The 18250-nt window shown below is 41.8% G+C and overlaps 1 protein-coding gene across 1 annotated transcript in view; it reads left to right on the plus strand.

The window, feature by feature from the left end:
* The window catches only part of PCSK7 (proprotein convertase subtilisin/kexin type 7), a 1762277-nt gene that overhangs the window by 931162 nt on the left and 812865 nt on the right, over positions 1 to 18250 (plus strand). The window lies entirely within an intron of this gene.

Here is an 18250-nt window from a genome sequence, read left to right on the forward strand (position 1 = left end):
AGGGTCAGACCTGCGTGGGCTACAAGATTGGAGAGCTCCTCTATGTCTCTTTTCATGTAGTCCAGGGAGGTATGTCTCAGGTCATTCACACCAACATGGACAATGACAGAGTCATATTTGTACTTGTTGTGGAGTGAACTGAGTGCTTGCGTTATGTGGCGGATCTTGGCACCTGACAGGCAGCTGCCAGTAACTTTCTCCTTGTTTAGCCTGGTGAGTAGAACATCAGTGTGCCTGACTATAAAGTCACCTGTGACTAGAGTGTTGGGTATGTTGTTATGCCTTATGGGCTGCGGTTGAGTGGCACACTGGGTTTGTGGGTTGTGTGTCATTTGGGCTGTGTTGGGGGGGTTGAGGTTGCTTACGATTCTACTTTGGAGGTCTCTGTTGCTTGTGCAGATTTTTATTGACAGCCTCCATGAATGTAGGTGTGTGTTTTGTGTTTCTATGTGTGCTTTGGTGGTGTAGGTTTTGAGAGACTATGTGATGAGCATGGGGTGTTGCAAGTGTTTACCTTCTCCTCTTGACTGTCTAGTCATTCTTAGGTGAAGAGAGCTTTGCTTCCAGTTTGGCTATACAAGTGCATCTCTCACAGATTGTAGTGTTGGGTGGTAGGAGGAGAGGACTGTCTGTGTACATGAGGCAATTGCTGCATTGCCCCAAGATGCCCAGATTCATCGGGTAGACTGGAGAAAACACCGGGAGCTGACCCTTAGAATTTGTTTTTCAACAGAGAGCATAGATTTTCTGGATGCACGTCTAACTAGAGACAGTGAAGGCTATTACAACACCTCACTGTACAAAAAAAAAACTGCTGGAAAAACAGTATTTTGACCTATGATAGTATGCATCCAAGGCATATTTTTGATAATATAATTAAGGGTCAGGTGAATAGGATTTCTCACTTTTGTAACACTAGTGCATGTTTTGAGAAAGCAATTGCAGAATTAGGAATACATTTGAATAAAAGAGGATATAGGAAAACTAAAACAGAAGCAATTATTATTAGTAGTAAACGTCATCGAAGGGGTAATGCCAGGCCATAGTTCTCCATAGAAATGTCTTACGAAGGTAATACCTCCCTTACTATTGTTTTTAATAGAGATGCCAATGTAAGGTTGATGTTGACATATAGTAATGATATAGAGGGTGTATGCGACATTATTAGACCTAATTGGAAAATTTTGCAGACTGATGACAGGATTGGTAATATAGTAGGAAGGAACCCCTCATTTGGTTTTAGAAGGAATAAAAATCTGAAGGACTTGTTTAGTTAGGAACACAAGACCAGGCATAGAAATACAGTCCAATGAAAAGGAACTTTTCACTGCAGACAGTGTAAGGCTTGCCCATTCGTTATGGAAGATGATTTGTTTTCACATCCAGTAACTAGTAAGAAATATTTGAATAGATATGCAGACTGCAGAACACGAAATGCAATTTATTTTGCTTTGTGCCAGTGCTGTACCTCATTTTACATGGGGAAAATGAACTGTATGTTAAAACAAAGGATTATGAAACACCTTTCAGCTATTACATTACAGAATGTGCATAATGCACTGTTTCAGCATATTAAGCAACATTTTGGGCATAGCTTTAAGTTTATGGTATTGCAGATTCTAAATGTTAATGTTAGGGGAAGGGACTTGGTGAATCATTCAGAATATAGTGAAATGAAGTGGATCATAGAGTTAACAGCTTAAAAACCTCCTGGTTTAAATGACGTCATTCCTTTGAAACCTGCCCTAAAAAGAAGGAGGGTGCAATCCTAGGTTGTGATTGGCTGCCATTTGTTTAAATATGATTTGTTTGAGATATGTTTTTATCTGAGGATGGGCTTAGTCCCGAAAGCGCTGTGATTTTAAACTTGTGTTTTTATCAAAAGTTTCATTCAGCCTGGTGTTTTACTTCTGGTCTATTTCTGGGCAGTGAACTTTTAGTGAAGGACTCCATCATATATATATTTTTTGTCTGTAGTAGGTCTTCAACACATTAAATCGGGGGGGGGGGGGAGCTGGTAGACCTGCTACGGACAGGTACAGGGTGTCGGGTGGGTAAGCAGCTGGTAGACCTACTGGCCCAACACCCTGTAACTGTCCATAACAGGTCTGCCAGCTGCTTACCCCCCCATCTGCCAGCTGCTTAAGCCCCCCCCCCACCAATTTAATGTGTTGTTGCTAGGGCCAGTTGCAGAACATGACACGGGGGGGGGAGGGGGGGTCCAGCATGTATATGCATCCATTTGGGGGGGGGGTCACTTATGACCTACCATTTCCCCCCTTTGCAAAGCTAGGGGTTATGGCTTGGTATAATGTTTAAGGTGTTAACCCTACAAACACAAGGTACACGTTTGAGTCTTTTGTTTGAAAGGGAAATTGGCTAGGCTTAAAATGACCAGTGCAGCTAACCTAGAACTTTACTGTGAAGGTATGAACCTAATGGTAGGTTGGGAGGGAGGGCATGCTATGGTGATGTACAGCATATTGTTCTGCCTCTGCAGAAGCTCAGCCACGTCCCCACCTGTCGTTAGGCACACTTACTACTGTGTTTTTCTCAACTTCCACCAAGGATAGCTACAGTAGGCACCCATAGGTTTGCCCACCTACCCTGGGATGGTAATGCCTACCCTTCCCTGCAGCTATGTCAGTTGCCCTTGCTGCTTATTGAATCCAGGTCACTTGTATCGTAGTCAGGGCTTTATCCCTCTACACCACTTGGAGCAGCATGGAAATTATAAATCACATGTTGAAAAATGCCCATTGAAATGGCAGTTGAGGGTGAATGCTACCATGCCTAAAGCATGTTATTTCAGTTTGAAATATTTTGCAGTTAAAATCAGAAATAGGAAATTAGAATAATTTCTGTATTTTTTGAATGCATTTTTATTTTATGTTTGGTTTTATAGAGTGTTTTAAGGGGTATTGTGACTCAAAATTATTTAAATAGTTTTAGATATTTTTTTATTTGTCTGATGACGTTGTCTAGGACAAAGCAGATAACCAGATAAAAGGTATTGACTGGACTTGTTTTTAGGAACAGTATTGCTGTGACTGTTATTTTAGAGATTGCTTTTGGCATCTAACAAGTAAGACAGGTGCCACATGACTACTTAGAAGTGGAGCTGCCATATTGTAAACCTTCAAGCCTGCTAAATTCCTTTCTACTTCCTACAAAGAGTTATGAACTGTTAAAGCCCATGACTGGTAGAATGATTAGTTTGGCACCCAGATTTGAAAAAGTAGTGACTGTAGTGGCTGACAGGTTACAAAGTGGTGTTTGTCATCATAATTTTACCACTGTGGTTCTGGTGTATCTAGTGTATTTTGCTCTGAGACATGAAGTACATACAGCACATCAAGGGCACACACACACTTTTAAGTGCCTTATTGTGAAAGTATCCCTCTTCCCCGTGGTGTCATTTTGTTCTTTGGCTGTATTCCATTAGCCTGAGCCCTTTCATTGACAGTTCCTGGCAGCCTTGCTATCATAAGTGTGGTTAAAGAAGAAACATTAAAGAATGTTTTACTGCTTGGTGAGTAATGCATCTCGAGTAAGGATCTGTCATCTTCATTTTCAGCACTTCAGTGCTAGAACTGCCAGGTGTTACCACTGAACACTTGCACAAAAGATGCCACATATGTTTCACACAAACTAGTTTTGTTGTATTTGGAGACAAGATGTATAACCTAACCTGTAAAATGATACTTTTGTGGTTTGTCAACATTATGCCGGTATGTTGAGTGCACTAAAGAAGACAGAAGACCAGCAAGATAAATCCTTTCATCACCTGCAATGGCCTCAGCAGTGCTGTCACTTGCGTCCTGTGATTGAGGAAATAAAATATGGGAGGTGCTTTGGGAATATGCTTCTGTTTGCTAGAAAAAATAGAGATATTTGTAATGAGATACAGATAGATAGCAGTAGGTGTAAACTTGTCAGACTGTGCATTCAGTGATATTACAGAATGTATTCAACACAGTGATGCAGGGATGGATGTGCTTTCTGTAACTGTTTAAATAATGCACGCTGAAGCACTAGCAGTATAGACAGGGCTCTAGGTAACAGTAGCAGCAGCAGTAATAATAAATAAATATAAGGGCTCACAGTGGTCATTTTTTTAATTATGCATGTAAATGTGAAGAAGTGTGCAGCTGCAGCTAGAGTGCATACGAGAAGTACATTTTAAAAGTTAATTTTTTTATTTTTTAAGAACTTGTAAAATGACAGTATTGTGCCAGATTAATTTGCAGACAGAACTGATCCATTTTAAACAGCATTAAGTAAAATAATGCTAAGATTATTGCATGCATTTTATATCCAGTATATATATATATATATATCTATATATATATATATATATATATATATATATATATATATATATATGGGTGGGTGTGTGTGTGTGTGTGAGACTGATCAACAGTTGGTGAGTACCAAGTTGGGGACAAATTCCATTTTTTGACATTTTTTTCTGAAGAAAGGTTTAACTTTTCAGTCAAAATTTGTTGCTAGCGGTTAGGGTTACTGTTTTTGGTGGTTGTCACTAAAAACATTTTCATTCTGCAAGTGCACCTCCCTTCTGCAGGAGATGGGCCTTGGAGTTCAACTGCAAAATGTCGCTATCTTTTCTAAACAAGCTCTTTCTTCCTGCTCAGGTTGGTCACTTCTGCTAGAAAGTTAAGGCATGTGTTTGTAAGAGGAAATACTTGGACTCTTCTCAGGAGTCGCCCACAAAAGGCATAGATAAAAATGAGTAATCTGACTCTCACATACCCGCAATGACTTCAGGTTGGGGAGATATTAGAGGTAATGAAGCAAACTGTGGGACTGACCACTACTTTCTTCCTGTCATGATCATATCCTGCAAGAGTCCTTTTGATTTCCTAAGTCTTCCTCCTGAGTAATCTCTCAGTCAGCAAGGTGGTTCAACTGGTGGTCAAAACTGCATTTCAAAAAGATGCCTAGCAAGATCCTATGCCCTCCAATGTACTTGGCATGTTGGTCAAGAGTATTCCAAAACTGGCTCTTCATACGCCAAGCAAGGTGTTGTATGCACTAGACAGACTAGAGAAGTATGTTTGTTTATCTTCCTTTCTCATTGAGGGTCATAAATTATTTATCATATATGCTGTGCTTCCAGAGACAGTTGACTGGCAAAACCTGTCACTCTCAGTAGGAGTGACTAGATTGTCACTTGAAATTCAAATTGCAGTCCCATATCTCAACCATTTCCTCACTTGCCTTAACATGAGAGTAGCACACAATGCTGTGGATGATGCAGCAAGGGCAGCAGACCCTACCATCATGCCTGACTTGGCTGAAGATGCATAGGTGACTTTCATGAATGCCTGTTTGACTGGAATCTGCAGTTTGGTCCCACTGTTAACGGTGAGTTTGGAGATGCAAGAACAGGTGAAGCTCCACTGTGCTCATTCTCTAGGGCAAAGCACAGAATGCACCATTTTCATGTGTGGCCAACAGAAAGATTCTTGGAGGAGTCGCCATGTCAATTTTCACAATGGTCACCTGTCCAAATTTAGTAACAACTTGCAAAACACAGTGATACTGCATTTCCTTTTTATCGGCCTATCAATCTAATCTCCAAGACCTTGGTTGATTCTACTGCTCTGGAGGCAGGGACTACCTGTCTTTCCAGTTTTCTGCATGGATAGTTGTCACTAGGATAAATGCACATTTAGAGGCTATATAATTTTCTTTCTTACTCTCTTTCCAACATTCTTTGTTCCTACCAGGGTGGGATGGTTGGCATAATGGTTAAGGTGTTTGCCTTACAAATACAAGGTGCAGGGTTTGATTCTCACATGGGATAATTGGCTAGGCTTAAAATGGACCACAAGGGAAGTTAGCCTAGTACTAATCTATGAACCAGATATCCTGTTCTCCAATTAAAAGAGTGTAGCAAGAAAAATGTTAAATCTTCCTCGAAAAACAGCTATCCAAGAGGTACCTACCCTCTTATCAGTAAGGGCTTGGACTGCATTCAAAAATTTATTTTAGCATTTATGAAAGCTAGTGAACTGTAGCCATTTTTTAATCTAAGTAGCCTAAACCAGGTCATCCTGAAAGAGTTTTTCTGCAAGGCCAGGATGCAAACTCTCCTTACTTGCCTGTTCAAGGGAGACTAGCTATGTTCTTTGGACCTTTTCACACCAGGATCACCAAGAAGTCCAGGAAGTTTCTTTACATTTAGGTAGGCATGCTCATCTCTGCAGCGCACTAGAGGCTGCAAGGTGTCATGTTCTTTCTGGACATTGACAACAGACTCCTATCTGCCACAAATATGGCAAGCAGGGTCACAGACACATCTCTGCTGACTTTAAGGCCCTTGCAGTCCTGGTGAACACCATAAAGTCACAGTTGATGCCCCCTTAGACTCCTCATATTCATGGGTGCATCCTAGAGACTCTGGTGTACAAGGTCTTTCCACCCTTGGTTAGGATTTTGTTCATTAAGAACATTGTGAACAACATCTGCTCATTAATATTGTAGAAATGAATGTGATGCTCTTCAGTATTCAGGCTTTGTAGGACTCCCTGAATGTTTGATAGTCATCCACACTGATATGACTGTGGTTTAGTACTTGAACAAGAAAGAAGGAACACAATCTTACTCATTATGCTGTAAGACCTTGTGGGTATGAAAAGGGGCTTCGTCTATGAGTTTCCTTCTGGTTGCAAGTGGTATACCATGTTAAGCCAATACTTATCCAAAGTCTTATGATGCCCTACACATAATCTCTGTGTCTCTGTAGTATGGAAGCTCTTCTTTTGCTGTGATGGAAGCCTTGCAGAAACCTTTAAGTATTCCCAGTCAGTACCAAAAGCAGCAGTGCATTTTCCATATTCCTCCCTTGAGATGAAATTCCTGAGATACTTGTTCAGAATAAGCCCTCTGTCTCTCCTTTCTGCTTTTCCCTTTTTCTTTCTGGAACCTCATATTCCTTCAGAAGGCTAAGCTGAACATAGTCAAGGTCATTTTTTAACCGCCTTTTGCCTGAAGACGTTTGGCCTCACCTTCTAGAGAATCCTCCTGATTTACCTGTGTGCATCACTCTTTTACTAACAACATGATTCTTTCAGTTCTACTGATTGCTTCAGTCCCTTTTTCCATCTGGTTCAAACTTACCCCCCACCCCTGCCTTGTCTCGTTATGGTGAACTTCCCTATCTGAGATAGCCAGACAGTGGAGGTTGTCCATTCCTTATTAGTGGGGTCCTGTGTCCTCCTTGGTTATAGACATTTATTGGAGGTTGGAGGTGCCTTACATGGGACAAAGTCGATCTGAGGAGTGGAGATTGTGGATGAGGTAGGCAGAGCCTGACGAAGTCTGAAGGAATTGGCCGGTGTCTGATCCATGTCGGATCTGATAACCCACAGGTAGAACTAGACAGAGACAGACGACGCAGATCTATTGCTGTCATTTTTGCAGGGGGACAACCTCTCCTGCAGTCCCTACCCCCCACTGCTTTAACTATATCCTGATATCTGTCAGTCTTGAGAAAAACACAAACCTCTCACAAATTGTTATTGTAAGTGAACAGAACATATCTGTTCACATACATTGACAAAATACATTAACCTGATCTTAGCCAAATGTGCAGGATTTGAAGAAAAGACTCTTTGAGGTAATGCTGCAAAGTGAAATTCAGCTAATGCAGGATAGACGTAATGAATGTAACTGGATTACCCACTATTAATGTTGGAAGTGTAAAGAATTAAGACAGGGGAAAACAGGTGATCTGATATTGTCATTTTATTCATTTCTCAACAGTTGGGGTCAGATCCGATCTTCGGCTTCGACTTGACCGCTTCTTCCAGATCATAGAATGCTTGAACTCTTGAGCACCTCTGTTTACCCACAATGCCCCACCAATCTAACCTACCTCAGATATCATTTGCCGCCATTACAAATGGATGTAGAGCACAAGCTGTTGAACTTTGGGGTTAAAACTTTTTCCGCTAATCTTCACTTTTCAGTAAGTTTAACTTTCTATACTTTTTAGTTATTCTCTTTCCTCCCTTTTACCCATGTACATATATATACAGTGCATATAACAAGTGTACACACCCCTGTTAAAATGCCAGGTTTTTGTGACAAAAAAATGAGACCACAATAAATCATTTCAAAACTTTTCATACCTTTAATGTGACCTAGAAACTGTACAATTCCATTAAAAAGACAAATCTGTTAGGGGAAAAAATATACAAAATTAAAAAAGTACAATAAGCTGGGTGCATAAGTGTGCACACTCCTAAACTAATACTTTGTTGAAGCACCTTTTGATTTAATTACACCATTCAGTCTTCTCGGGTAGGAGTATATCAGCATGGCACATCTTGACATGGCAGTGGCTTGCCCACTCTTCCTTGCAAAAGCGCTCCAAATTTATTTATTTTTATTTTACGTTTGTTAACTGGATAGAGTCCAGCTGGGCAAGTAGCCCATTTTCAGTGGAGACCCGGGGGGTAGGCTCCATAACAATAGTACAAAAAGATTACAAATATTTTTAAAAAATTTACAAACAGTATACAAAATGTTTGAAAGTTGCCAACAATCACAGTTTACAAAAAGGTGAATGTAACACTTAAAACATTACATTTCTTAAGCCTTATTACAGACAGTAATATGAAACTCATTAGATATATAACTAAAAAAACATTGTGGTATTTTCATTTGGTAGAAGTAAGACAAGAAGATAACAGTATAGAAAACATTTGATTGAAGGCATGAGAAACTAGCCAGGAGTATTACAGGAGCATAGACATTGTTGAGTAAGGTATTCCTTTAGGAGTTCTTTGAAGCTTTGATGATCTGTGTTTTTTTAAGAGGTAATAGGTTCCACAGTTTGGCTACTGTAAAAGAGAAGAGAGAGTCGCCAAAGTAATTATGGGACTTAGTAACATTGAGGATAAGTTTATCAGATGATCTAAGGATCCTGGGGTTGATATTTAGTTGCATTAGGTTGAAAAGTGCAGGGCAGTTTTCAGGTTTGTGGATAATAGAGTGGGCAATGGTGAGCTGATTTGTAATAACAGTTTGGGAAATTCAAGCCAGTGTAATTTTTGAAGAGCAAGGCAGTGATGGGTCCTGTTGGGTATATTAGCAACGAATGTTGCTATTTTGTTATAGCAGGAATCAAGTAGATGTAAATCAGAGTTGTGCAGGTTAGTGAAATGTTGAGAAGAGTAGATAAGAGGGGGATCTAGCTGTGGCTACTCTGGAATTTTAAGAAAGGTAAAGTTTGGCCCTATATAGAGCACCAAGTTTGATGTGAACTTTCTTAATTGTGAGTGATATGTGTTTATTAAATGTTAGGTTGTTGTCTGTTGTGACACCAAGTAGTTTTGATTGGTTAACTGGTTCTATTATAGTGCCATTAGTGGAGTAGATGGAGAGATGTGGTGGTTTTGCTTTGGATTTCCTGTTAGAGAAGATCATTAATTTTGTTTTGTTTGGGTTTAGGATGAGTTGAAGTACATTTAGATAATTTTCAATATCTAGAAATGACTTTTGCAGTCTATGGTGACTTTGTCAGCCTTTGTGTCTAGAGCTTTGATGACATTTGTGCAGCTGCAACTTGGGCTAATCCTCATACTGTACCTTTATTGCTCATTGCAGACTGGATCTGGCCTCTAGGGAAAGAGCAGTCTTTGGCTCGATGGTGCTCTGAAATATCCTTCTTTAGCATTCTCCCCAGGACTTCGGTAGCTGGGGGACTCTCTCCCAACTGTTGAGGAATGAATGAAAATGACAACATCAAATAAAAAAGTTATGTACTCACCATAACATTCCATCTGTGTTCTCCATTTTCATTCTTCCTCAGCTCCCCACTCTCATACCCCCTCCTCCTACCTCTGGTGAGATTGAAGGGGTTTTTAGGCTCATAAGCTCATAGGTAGATACTAGGCTATTGGCCTTAGGGCCTATATAAGCCTAGCCAAAAGGTACCCTGGCTTTCGCCACCCAAGAAAATTACTTTCCTGCACCCCTGTTGAGCAGAGCCACAGAAGTGATCACCGGGGTGAATTTCCTATTTCCCATCCAGTCATCAGATTTTTCTTGAAGAGTGCTAATGAGGAGCTTTGTTTGATATAAATAGTTTGTTCCAGAGTGTGGGAAGTCTCTGGGACAAAAATCTATCCCCTCCAGCATATTCTGTTTATTGTGGTGACAAGGTTTAGGTCCCTAGAGCATGCATCTCGGACGGATTGGGATTTCTTTAAGTGGAGCATGTCCAACAGCTCTGGGTTTGACATATCTTTGTATGTTTGGCAGAGATTGCCTCTGAGTAGGTGATATGCAATGGAGTAAACCTGGAGTTTTTTGAGACTGTCTGCGTAGGGCATCTGTTTGAGGCCGGTAATCTTCTTTCTGAGGTATTTCTGCGGCCTTTCCAGTTGTTGTAGATGTCTTGTTAGGTACATACCCAAAGGGGCTTTGTATTCTATAATGGGTCTAATGAGTGACTAGTAGGGGGAACAATGACCTCTTTTTTCCTGGATAAGAAACCTTTTGTGATGAGGTGTGCCACTTAGAAGGATTTCCTGACTACTGTGGCAATGTGATTATCAAAGGAGAGACTACTGTCCACCTGTGTCCCAAGGTCTCTTATCATACTTTCGGTGTTAAGTAGACTACCACCTATGTTGTAGTTCATGGGTACAGAGTTTTTACCAAAGGGGATGACAGTGCACTTTTTGACATTGAGCTTGAGGCCATGGCTTTGACACCAGGCATCTGTCTCAGTGAGGCCCTTTTGTAGGATGTCCACACTGTTAGGAGTTTCAATTATGGCTCCTAGTTTGCAGTCATCTGCAAACTTCGTTAGCAAAAGACCTTCTGTGTTAGCCTGTACTTCGGAGAAGTAGATACCAAACAGGAGAGGACCCAGGACTGAACCCTGTGGTACTCCACTTGTCACTGGTCGGAAGTCGAATTTGGAGTCTGCTACTTTCACAGTGTGGGTTCTGTCAGTGAGCCAGTTGGCAACCCGTCTTGTGACATAGGGAGTTATACGTAGTTTAGTGAGTTTATCTATAATTCCAGAGTGGAGGATGGTGTTGAAAGCCTTGGCGATATTTAGATAGGTTGTGTGAACCACCTTACCCTCATCTACAGCTTTGGTGACTGCTTCAAAGAATCTTATCAGGTTTAGGAGACATGATTTGCCTTTTACAAACCTGAACTGGGTGGGGTCCAGAGTTTGGAGATTACCAATGTCTTTGTAAGTTCCATGATGATACGTTTCATGGCCTTGCAGACCACGCTTGTCAGGCTAATGGGGTGGTAGTTCCCGGGGTCTGTGGTGGCTCCCCATTTGTGGAGTGGTATAACTGTTGCTGTGCACATTCAGGTGGCACAAAGTCTGAAGTGAGGCTATGATTGACCATGGTACTTATATGGGGTACCAGTTCATTCTGTAGTTTGTGTAGAACGCAGCCTGGGATGTTGTCAGGTCCCATGGATGCTGTGTTCTTGACTTTGGATAGTGTAGTTTTTACCTGTGCAGCCGTGATTACAAGAACTTTGCATTCTTCCAGTATAGAGATGGGCCCTTTAGTGGGTGAGAGGGGGGTAAATTCAGCATGGAACCTGTCTGCCAGGATGTTGGCAATATCAGTTGGTTCTGTATATTTAGTGCCATTGTGCTGTAACTCAGAGCAGATCTGAGTGTTGCCATTGAGATTCTTGACATAGCTATAGAATTTGTGGTTGTCTTCAGAATCAGTGGCAATTTTGTTTTCGTAACTAGCTTTGGAGGATTTTATGAGGGATCTCAGCTTCTTACAGAAGCTGACCAGGGAGTTCCTCCAGTCATGGGATTTTACTCTTTTTTGCAACAGTTTCTTTCTTCTGTTCCTTGTTTGAGCTCCAGCTTCCATTCCTTTCTAATTCTGCACTGCTCTGTGTACCATATGGGCAGCAAACTCGATATGAGGTATGTTAGGCTTTTGGGACATTGTCCGCACTGAATACTTACCTCATTGTGCCAAAATTCAAGATGCTGACCCTACAGCAACTTCTTCCCATGTTGGACAAGGAGTCTTGGCTGGTGACTCTAGATCTCAAGGAGGCATTCCTGCACGTCCCTATTTGACCAAACTGCAGAAGACACCTCAAATTTCTTGGAGGATCAGAGCATTATCACTTCTCAGCATTGCCCTTTGGCTTATCTACTGTGCCCAGAGTATTCACGAAATGCCTGGCATCAGTAATTGCACACTGCAGACTTCAGGGGATTCAAATCTACCCTTATCTGGACGACTGCCTTATACAAGCGGACAACAAGGTAAATTTGATAAAAGACTTGGCCTATGCCATCCACCTGCTACAGGCATTGGGATACACAGTCAACATCCAAAAATCAAGACTGGTTCCATCCCAAAGGATAACCTTTCTGGGTGCGGATCTAGACACAACCACCCAAATGGCCTTTCTCACAGAAAAAAAAACAAAAACAACTTCCGGATTACTTCATGAATCTGACAAGACAAGCTCAGCTTACTGCAAGGAAAATCCTGCAGGCCCTGGGTTACATGGCATCCTGCATAATCCTGATACCACAGGCCAGGCTGCATATGAGAAAATTACAATGGTACCTAAGGAGTGTATGGTTTCAACACAGTCACAGTTTGGAAACTTTGATACCAATCATTCCTTGCCTTCAAAAGGAATTCCTGTGGTGGGCTCAGGCCTGCCAGTCCAACAGAGGGTTGCCTTTCAACAAACCAAAAACAAAACAAACCATCACCACGGACGCTTCAGACCGAGGATGGGGAGCACACATGGAGGGCAACTGTATCCAAGGCTTATGGTCTCAAGGACAGCTACACATGCACATAAACCAAAAGGAAATGCTGGCAGTGATGCATGCAATCGAGGTTTTCAAACCCTTCCTCCATCAAGGACACCTGTTAATAAGGACAGACAACACCACGGTCATGTGGTACATAAACAAGCAGGGAGGCACACACTCCTACCCTCTATGCCGGCTGGCTATGAATCTATGGGAGCTATGCCTAAAACTCAATATCCAACTGCAGTCCCAGTTCGTGCCAGGAAAGGAAAATGCTCTGGCAGACAGCTTAAGCAGAACTGCCATGGATGCACATGAATGGATGCTGCACCCAGACATCTTCCAACTCATAACAAAGGCATGGGGAACGCCGGAGATAGATCTGTTCGCCTCCCCCCTCAACCATCAACTGAGGACATTCTGCTCAAGGACATACCACCCACAAGCATGGAGGGTGGACTCTCTCTCTTTCAGCTGGAAAGCTCTAAAAGTATATGCCTTCCCACCTCTTCCTTTAATGTACAAAGTTCTACTGAAGATCAGGGAGGAACAGCCAAGAGTGATTCTGATAGCTCCAGACTGGCCAAGGCAACACTGGTATCCACTATTGAGGAGCATGTCACGGGCAAGACCATGGCCTCTCCCCCTATGGCCTCTTCTTCTGACGCAGAACAATTTCAAGATCATGCATCCCAATTTGAAAACATTGCAGCTAACTGCCTGGAAAATCCCTTAAATCCAAAACAAAATGTTTTATCACAGAGAGTGAAGGACATTATCATGGAAGCTCACGCCTTCCACAAGGAAGACATACTCAGCTAAATGGAAAAGATTTTTCATTTGGAACACATCAAAAGGCTTAGATGTGACAGTGGCAAGCATGACACATATTCTGGAATACTTAGCAGAACTGTTCCACAATGGCCTTTCCTATTCTTCCATTAAGATTCATGCCTCAGCAACTTCAGCAGAATACAATGTGGATCCACCTATCTTCTCACACCCTCTCCTCAAGCAATTTCTGAGAGGGATCAAAAATGTCAAACCTCCAAGAAAACCCCCTTTACCTGCTTGGGATCTCAACTTTGTCTTGGAGAAACTAACACTTCCTCCCTTTGAACCAGCAGTAACAGCGGATCTTCAGTTTCTGTCTTGGAAAACTGCATTCCTTCTGGCAATAACTTCAGCAAGAAGAGTATCTGAGTTACAAGCATTAATAGCAGTACAGCCATTTCTTATCTTCCATCAGGACAGAGTTACATTAAGAACTAATCCTACTTTTATGCCAAAGGTGGTATCTAGGGTATCCTTGATCCAAGCTATTCACTTGCCTACGTTCTTCCCAAATCCACAGAATAGAGAGGAAAAACTTCTGCACACCCTGGATATACACAGACAACTACGCTACTACTTGGACAGAACTAAAAGTAGCAGAAAAACTGACCAACTATTTGTAGCACATGCTGCCGGGGTGCAAGGAAAAGCAATTTCCAAACGGACAATTTCAAAATGGATAGGAAATTGCATTCGATTTTGTTACTCCTTTCATGGAAAGTCAGTTCCTGCAAACATCAGGCCTCATTCCACAAGGGCCACCACTACAGCCTTCCTACGAGGGGTGGCTACCAAGGACATTTTAGAAGCTGCTACTTGGAGCTCCGTGCATACATTTACCAAACATTACAATCTACCTTTATACTCCAGAACCAGAGCAGGCTTTGCTACTGCAGTCCTGCAGGGGATCTTAACTACACCATCTTTTTCTTAGTACCTCCTTCCCCAGATTGGCTATGGTATTCTACCCATATGTTATGACTGCAGATGCATCCCTGAAGGACATAGTACAGTTTTGTACCTACCATAAATGTAGATGTCCGATAGGTATGCATCTGCAGTCAGGTTTACCCTCCCTCCTACCCCTCTGTGGTATTCCTAGGGGGTTTACCCCTCTTTTAGCTAGCTGGGGGAATCTATTATGGTGTATTTGTTTGTATATACATGTATATATATATATATATATATATATATATATATATATATATATATAATTTTGCAAATGTTTGGAATTTTATTGCATTTATCCAAATTTAGCCTTCCTAGAGGGCACCTGGCATCTGGGGCAAGAAAAACTGAGGAAAATGGCCTCGGCTGATGCTTTTATACCCCAGACGCTCTGACTTCGGGGAAGGTGCGACATCAGCTGAGGCCAGACCCAGACTTTGGAATCCGGCCGACCGAAGGGCTGCCTGAAGCAGGACAACCCATATGTTATGACTGCAGATGCATACCTATCGGACATCTATATTTATGGTAGGTACAAAACTGTACTTTTTTATGTTTTTTTTTTTCACTTTCAGTCTACTTGCTGCAATGAGGGCTCCTTTCTGGATTGGCCTTTGAAAAAGACAGTTCTAGTTTTTCCCAAGTAAGATGGCCATCTTTGAGAGTCCACAAAGTTGGAGGTGTACTGCTGTTGAAGAATCCCATATCCTTTGTTCATTTTGCTTTCTCTCATGACTTTCCTTCATGGACATTTCCTTCCATTATGAAGCTTTTGAAAGAGTCACAGGCTCTACAACTCGGCTAGCAGTTCCATTTTCAGGAGGAAAGTGGAGAGAAGGTGGCCTTCTCCCTCCATCTCATTAGAATACCATGACTCTTTTCATGTAGTTTTTGTTATCATCCTTCCTGATAGGTCTTTCAAGGAGTCTGGAGTATGGTTGCTCCACAGGATACTCAGGGTTCTTCATTGAGGTTCTCTCTGGATCATTCTGGTTGGACATTACTGTTGGCAGGAAATTGTTCTTTGAGTTTCCTTCAGAATCCAGACCCTTCCGATATGCTGACAATTGTGATCCAAGCATGGAGAGAGTGGAACTCCTGAGAGCCTGTCTTGTTAATCTGTCAGCAGCTGATGCTGTTGCCTGGGGATTCCCATGGGGGCACTTCCTTTTTCAGGTGTAGGCTCATGAGGCTGTTATGATTTTCATTGATTCTCATTGGTTGACTTTCTGGTCTCTAGCTGTACTCTCTCTCCTTACTGCTCTGCCCTTGAGAGAGCCCAGGATGTCTGTGTATGTCAGTCTTGGTGTGAGTGCACTTCATACCCAAATATGTATCCAGCTATATCCTCTGGGATCAGACACAGCACATTATTCATGGTGCTGTTGCATACCTGTGGAGATAGATATTGTTTTGGTATTTGAGGATCTTTGTGGTTTCTTACCCAACAACAGATTTTAGACCTCTTCTGATGTAGGCTTCTAGTCTTAGGATTCTAGATTGGTGGGTGGTACTGTACCATATGTTGGGTGAGCCTTCCCTTTCAATGATGTTTTTTATTTCTATTGCTTGTTGGGGAAAAAAGGGGTGGTGGTAGTTTGCCTATATTGCCTTTTAGTTGTGGGGTCAGTATTTCTCCTCTGGGAGGAGTGTCTGTGTTACTATTTGAAGCTGAAAGTAGGGCTTCTGACCCCTTTGATCATGGGATCTGGCTTATTCTGGTGCCTTCCCTTTGTTGGTAAGCTTTGCTGACAATAAGAGATGAAGCTGTTTCTCCTTGAAGGGAATGTTTCCTTATTTGGCTTGTGTCTGTAATCTTGGGCTTCATCCTCTCTGCATCTCTTCTAGCTATGGTTGAAGACACGGTAACAGTCGTTAGTAGCCACTCCTCCAGTTATTTTTTGGAGTTATGACTCCAGAAACTGTGTCTAGATTGAGTCTTTAAAGGTGGAGCAGTCCAGTAAATGGTCCTGTTGCTGCCAGAGGAATCAATTTTCTCATTCTTCTGCTTGCTTAGAAGGTTGGGGAGAGGGGTTGAGGTGAGATGGACATCACTTTTATAACATGGGATGTTTCTGTATATTTCTTTTCACTCTCTCACTCTCTCTCTGGTTCCATGACTCAGTGTAAGCTCAGAAACTAAAGTTAAATTCTTACATTTTGGCTACTGCTGGCCACATAAAGAGTGGGCTTAGGCTTCCACTCCACTGACTGTACAGGATGTCTGCCTCTGTCCCTAACCTGGGAGATCTGATTTTTCATGGGTGGCATTTGTATGTACAGTTTGTCCTGACCTGGAACTGTTTTCTCCTAATCCTGCCTGCTTGGGTCTCAGTGGGCAGAATGGAGGTGCTGGGATGTTTTCCATTTCAGTTTTTAAGTGGAAAAGGTTCTCGGTTTAGATAGAGTGGTATCCTGATACATTGTCCTTGATTGTTTGGGTACATGCATTCTCAGGCCTCTGTTCTTTGGCATGAGTACTTGATTTCCTTCCCATGAGGGCAAGATTGAGGCCCATCTCTGGTTGGTCAGGCTGCTCCTTTGGGAGTGCTTTCTTTCTCTCTGTCTCTCTCTTTCTAACTCTCTCACTTTTTGAAAAACCTTTCTTCTAGACACTTGAGCTTTATCTTCTAGCAGCATCTGTGTCTGTTAGTTCTTTAGTGTTGGTGTTTATCCTTGAGCTAATTTCCCTTCCTGGTAGACCAGTTTCTGCAAAAAAAAAAAAAGATCTCAGAGCTTCATGTTCTCAGGTTTGGGGTTTTCTGTAGACCAGTTATAGGACTGAATTTTGTGGCTTTGATCAGAATTTCATTACTAGGTATTTTTTGACTTTTGTCCTTGAATTTGTCCAGTTTTCATCCCATTTCTTTTTAGTGGTAGAAGGGGGTGGAAGAAAAGGCCATTCACTTCTAGAAGGTGCACTGCTGGCTTAATTCCTCCCTGAACAAGTTGTGCTCATTTAGTTAGATGAATCAGTGGCCATTCTGTGTGGTTTCAGGAAGGTAAGACCTCTTAGCAGATTGGTGATTGTGTTCTCTTCAGCACTGAATTTCTCTTACCACTGTCCTTTGCTATAGCCAAATCTGTGCCAATTGTGGTGTAACTACTTTGTTATGAAATGCCTTATTGCAGATATTGTCATCACAGTCCTTGATCTACAATACTTCTCTTCTCCCAAGTGTTTTTGCCTCAACCACTTCTTTGGGACTCTGTTCTGTTTAGACTGCTCTTCAGGGCGCCTACTTCTGTAACTTGGTCTGATATGGCCTTTTTGTTACTTCCACTCTAGTGACATATACTTGGGATTCAGCAGAGCCATATGACACAACAAAGAGAATCCTTAGTGTTAGATATAATGAATGTTCTTAATATGTCAGTTAATGTTTGAGAAGACCCTTCTTAATGAGCCAGAAGTGCCCTCCCACCATCCCCCATGAGGAGATAACTGTATAGCCAACCTAGCTTTTTGGAGTTCTGTGTAAGGTGAATATGTATATAACAATGCATCATGTGTTAAAACTGGGGTGCCAAATCTTTATTGTTATTTCTTGATTTGCATTATGATGCTTGCTTGTGCCTGGTGTACGAATGAACTAAAATGCTTGGTGACTGAGGGTACTTTAAGTAATGTGTGACCTTACTACATATATC

The sequence above is a fragment of the Protopterus annectens genome, chromosome 8.part0 (genome assembly GCF_019279795.1).
Source record: "Protopterus annectens isolate FY-2018-M chromosome 8.part0, PAN1.0, whole genome shotgun sequence".
Taxonomy (NCBI): Eukaryota; Metazoa; Chordata; order Ceratodontiformes; family Protopteridae; genus Protopterus; species Protopterus annectens.